Genomic DNA, 5,942 nt, shown 5'->3' on the forward strand with positions numbered 1-5,942 from the left:
CTTCTATATATAAATTTGGCTTGTCTGTCTGTTTGTTTGTCTGTTTGTTTGTTTGTTTGTATCCAATAAACGTCAAAACGGCTGAACCGATCGGGCCCAAATTTTTTGTGGGACATCTAGGGACCCTAGGGAATGTTTATGAAAAATCAAAATTTCAAATATTTGTCTCTATCAAAATTCGACCGTCATTAAATTTTTAAAAGTTTTGAAAATCCGCGAAATTTTTTGTAAAAATCCGCGAATTATTTTTGTTTAGTTTTACGATGTACACAAAGAGAACATGTTCACAACTAATTTAGAAGATGGGCGCGAAGCGCCCTATAAGGCTAGAAAGAAGGGCGCGAAGCGCCTTGAATTTCTAGTTAGATAAATATGGATATACCCACATGTCTTTAGATAAATATAGATATACCTGTGTTTATTCAGGTAAATATGGATATAGCAGCGTTTCTTTAGATAAATAGAAATGTAGCCGCGTTTTTTAGATAAATATGGATATATCCGCGTTTTATTAGATAAATATAGATATACGCGAGTTTCTTTAGATAAATTAAAGCCGCGTTTCTTTAGATAAATATGGATGTAGCCGCGTTTCTTTATAAAAATATAGATATGCCTGCGTTTCTTTAACTAAATATGGATATATCTCTGCGTTTCTTTAGCTAAATCTGCATATATCGGCGTTTCTTTAGATAAATATGGATATATCTGCGTTTCTTTGGCTAAATATGGATATCTGCGTTTCTTTAGATAAATATGGATATATCGGCGTTTCTTTAGCTAAATATGGATATCTGCGTTTCTTTAGATAAATATGGATATATCCGCGTTTCTTTAGCTAAATATGGATATCTGCGTTTCTTTAGCCAAATATGGATATCCGCGTTTCTTTAGATAAATATGGATATATCAGTTTTTCTTTAGATAAATAAGGATATAACCGTGTGTCTTTAGATAAATATGGATATATCGGCGCTTCTTTAGATAAATAAGGATATAACCGTGTTTTTTTAGAAAAATAAGGATATATCGGCGCTTCTTTAGATAAATAAGGATATAACCATGTTTCTTTACATAAATATAGATATACCCGCGTTTCTTTTTAGTCAAAGGTGCAAATAGAATACTGCTGTGAACACTGTACTCTTCAGCTTCTTTAATCTCTAGATTTTGGAATAACAATAATACTGAAAGAGTTTTATAAGTTTATAAGTTACTTCTGAGCTTGATTATTCTAGAATTCACAGATGAAGGAAAAATCTGAACGATTTAAAAAATTCATTTATTCTTTTTTCTTTTTCCTAAAGTTGTTGTTTCATTTATGTTAATGTACAGGAAGAATGCGACGCCGAAAGAATGATATTAGTTATTTTACAAAAACTTTTTGAATAAAAGTAGTGCATTAAATAAATAGCAAAACATCAGAGAAAATATTCACAAAATGTAAAATTTGCATACATGTTTGCAAACCTTTCTACATATCTTTTTTTGCGTTTGAAAATATGTATATTCAAACATTTAAATCCTTATTTAAAATATAGAAGATTAAAAAATACAATGAGAATTTTTATAATGGTAATTTGGCCTTTTCTATTCTTTTAGACCGAAAGTTTTTTGTGGAACCTCACTCAAACTTACAATTAAAGGGTTGCATTCATAATCATTAATTGACAAATAGATAATTCTAAAAGACAAGACCAAAAACCCTCAAACATGCAAAGTTTTTTAATAATTTCTACAGGCATCTAAAAAACGTTTAACGTCTTCAGGTCAAAGAATCACCCATGGGGCAAATAATCCCAATTTTTTTATTGATTACCTTGTTTCTGCATATATCTGTGGATATGTAGATCAAGAGATCGGGATAATTAGTAACCAGGACGAGATAAGTTACCAACTCTGAAGCATCTTGATATTATGTCGCCACTTTTGCAATTTTATGTTTTATTCAATGATAATTTATTTTTTTATCTCCAAGCTATGAAATGTTTAGGGTTTTATGGAAAATATTCATCATCTATATATAAATTTGGCTTGTCTGTCTGTTTGTTTGTTCGTTTGTCTGTCTGTCTGTTTGTATCCAATAAACGTCAAAACTGCTGAACCGGTCGGGCGCAAATTTTTTGTGGGACATCACGTGACCACAGGGAAGGTTTATGAATGATCAAAATTTCAAATATTTGTCTCCATCAAAATTCGATCTTCATTAAATTTTTGAAAATTTTGAAAATCCACGAATTTTTTTGTGAAAATCCGCGAATTATTTTTGTTTTGTTTTACGATGTACACAAAGAGAATATGTTCACAATTAATTTAGAAGATGGGCGCGAAGCGCCCTCTCAGGCTATTGTCTATAAATTTATATAGTAAAATTAATGTTTGCATGAAATTATATGTTTACATTTTACTGTCCCGTTATTATGTTTTAATTATAATAGGGTGGCATGAAACTAATTTTGAAAGATTATAATAGAAAATTCCTGGAAATGTTGAAATTAATGTTTAGTATAAAGAAAAAATAAGTCTTTGTTAATATGGAATTAATTTTCTAGACAAGTGCTCTTCAATCTATTAGCATTAGATCTATTTGTAGGGTGGGGTGGTAAGTGTGTTATACCAGTTCTCATTAGATCACTAAAGTTAAGCACACTCTCCATGGACAAGAAAGTGGATTGGTGTCCACACTGGTAGTCGCGGGTTAAAATCCAGCACCTCACAACACAACAGATGATGCATTGAAATTGCATATGACGATACAACCATGATGATATCCAAAAATCAAAACCAATGTGTGTTCCTGAAACAAAACCCTTATACGCGTGGTTCCTAGAAGAGAACCCAGCACTATAAGCGGGGTTCCAGGAAGAGAACCCCTGGAGGAGAACCCCTATAAGCGTGGTTCCTGGAAAAGAACCCATGGAGGAGAACCTCTTTAAGCGTGGTTCCTGGAACAGATCCTCTGTACGACTGGTTCCTTGAACAGAACCCATATAAGCATGGTTCCTGGAAGAGAACCCGTATAAGCATGGTTCTTGGAAGAGAATCCCTATAAGCATGGTTCCTGGAAGAGAATCCCTTTAAGCGTGGTTCCTGGAAGAGAACCTCTATACGTGTGGTTCCTTGAACAGAACTTCTATAAGCATAGTTCCTGGAAGAGGACTTCTATAAGCATGGTGCCTGGAAGAGAATCCCTGTAAGCATGGTTCCTGGAAGAGAACCTCTATATGCGTGATTCATTGAGCAGAACCTCTATAAGCATGGTTCCTGGAAGAGAATCCCTGTAAGCGTGTTTCCCGGAAGAGAACTGCTAAACTCGTGGTTTCTTGAACAGAACCTCTATTAGCGTGGTTCCTTGAACAGAACCTCTATTAGTATGGTTCCTGGAAGAGAACCCCTTTAAGCAAGGTTCCTGGAGAGAACCCCTATAAGCGTGGTTCCTGGAAGAGAACCCCTATAAGCGTGGTTCCCCTAAAAGCGTGGTTCCTGAAGGAGCCCCTAGAAAGAACCCCTATAAGCGTGGTTCCCCTAAAAGCGTGGTTCCTGAAGGAGCCCCTAGAAAGAATTTATCCCAGTGTTCCATTTGACGAAAGTGACAAAAACCTCTGCAATATCAAATACTGCTAGACATCCACTCTGGCAGTTCTATTGGAATTCATTAATATAAACAAAATAATAATAACTATATATTGTAATCTCATAATAATCTTAAATAAAATTAAAAAGAGGAGTACAACTCCCAAAAACATTTTAAAAAAAGGTATTGGGTTTTTAAAAAGAAAATTTCCCCCTCCCCTTCCCCTCCCCGCCTTCTAAAAAATGAAGTCATTACATGCAATCACTAAACGTTGAACTCTGAATTGTAAGACGAATATTTCTATTCGGTTCCATAAAATATAAATGGTTTCCTAATTGTAAAACTGTTTAAAGTAACCAATAAAAAGCGAAGAACAATTTGCCTAGCTAGTGGGAAGAACTGCAATTTTCACTTTGTGTTCAATAAGTTAAACTGTTTCAGGATCTAAGGAACTACCGTTTAATTTGCACAAATATCACAGAGATAAAACATTTTTTCTTCAGAAATATGATGGAGGGGACACGAAGTATTTTTAAGTTTATTAAACATGAAAATAGACCAGCTTCAACCAATAAACAGGTCAGTTCATATCACATTAGTTTAATCATAAAATTAACATGAGCATTAAAGGAACTGTAAACGTAATTTTAAATGACAGGCCATTTTAAAAGTGGCATTTATAAAATTGAAAGTAATTAGCAATTATTGTTGTGTTTGTATAATGATACCACAATGCAAAACAAACTTAAGGATAATTATCCCATTCCTTTTTGATCCGACCTAAGGTGAAGCATATCACTCGATAATTGGAGGTTCAGTTAAAAATTACGTTTCCAATACTATTGAAAGGCGTCTTTAGTAATTTTTGGGATATTTTAAAATAATCTCATCGATACTTCATTAGATTATCATAACATTTTAGTTCCTTAAAGGAATTAAGTTTTTGCCACAAACTCTGATTTTCTAATCTCTTTATCTTTGCAACCCAAAGTCGTAGACCTTAGATATTTCAAGCTATGACTTATGTTAAATCGAATAACTAAAGTTTGAAATATCAAATGTTTACACCATCAGTTGGCTAAGTATAGGGATTATAAATTTTTAGTTTGTGGCAAAAACTCAATTCCTTTTTTTAAAAATCCATTTATTTAAAATTTTTACAATCATTTGAACTGGCCAACTATAGGTTATATATGGTTTTTATGTTTTTAGCGTCTCACAGTATCATAAATTCAAAATAATCCTGGATTATCATAGTTAGGATTAAATTCTTCAATCTTCAAGTCTTGAAAACTTTAATGAAAAAAGTTCTGATATTCATTTCTATGAATATTTGCTGAAAACAAGATATTTATATATTTTTCTATTAAATCTTCTCTTTCTTTAGATTACTGAAAAGAAAGCAGAATATGAATCAGATAGGGAGTCTTTATCATCTTCTTCCAGAACGGGAAGCTTTAGGGATCATTTATTTTCAGACATTGATCGTCTTTTTCTTCTTCTTCTTCTTCTTCTTCTTCTTCTTCTTCTTCTCCTTCTTATTGTTCTTCTTCTTCTTTTTCTTGTTCTTGTTCTTCTTGTTCTTGTTCTTCTTCTTGTTCTTGTTCTTCTTGTTCTTCTTCTTGTTCTTCTTCTTTTTCTTGTTCTTCTTGTTCTTGTTCTTGTTCTTGTTCTTGTTCTTAAATGATTTGTTTGAAATTAAATTGATTTTTTACGGGCTAAGTCGTATGTTGCATCTTTCTGAATTTGTATGGCCGCTTAGTTATACGGTATGAGACGTCTTTAACAATTTTCTCCTCTCTTTTGGTACTATATATATGACAGTTTAATTTGTCGTTTTGGTGTTTTTCAAACATGTAATTGAGGACATTTTTATAAAAATATTATAAAAAAAAATTATATCATTTTAATATTAATTAAAAAGGGCAAACTCAAAACTGCCATAAATTCCTGAATTTTAACGCTACAAACCTCTAATTGGTGTCCATCGATCAGAATGGTTACAAAGATTTCGTAAAAATCTATGTACTGTAAAAATCAAACTGTAATTAAAGCTCTAGAGTGTTTTTATGGGACACCTTGCATTTCAATTCTTTGAATACTTATACTCTAATTTTAATTCAACTAAATAGATGATAGACTAAAGTTAAAAGTTCCTGACTTTTACCAAAATTTGAAATAATTCATGGGAGATCTTTTATTCAAAACTTAAATTTACTTTTTATATATTTATTATTGATAGAGTTTGGGCCGAAATTAAAGTGTAGCTGAAATAACTACTTTTTATTGATTAATTTTTTATATTTGGTTTGAATCTCTATTTTATAAATCTAAAAAAATCTGAGAAATTGACCACTCATTGTAAACG

General features: G+C 32.1%; 1 long non-coding RNA gene across 1 annotated transcript; it reads left to right on the forward strand.

Annotated features, from left to right (window-relative positions):
- The first annotated feature begins 395 nt into the window (after positions 1-395).
- LOC111717016 (uncharacterized) lies at positions 396-5,071 on the forward strand. Its single transcript, XR_002768647.1, has 3 exons — positions 396-426; positions 4,078-4,153; positions 4,962-5,071. It is a non-coding gene; the product is annotated as an uncharacterized LOC111717016 (long non-coding RNA).
- The last annotated feature ends 871 nt before the right edge of the window (positions 5,072-5,942 follow it).

This window comes from Eurytemora carolleeae, unplaced genomic scaffold (genome assembly GCF_000591075.1).
Source record: "Eurytemora carolleeae unplaced genomic scaffold, Eaff_2.0 scaffold2323, whole genome shotgun sequence".
Taxonomy (NCBI): domain Eukaryota; kingdom Metazoa; phylum Arthropoda; class Copepoda; order Calanoida; family Temoridae; genus Eurytemora; species Eurytemora carolleeae.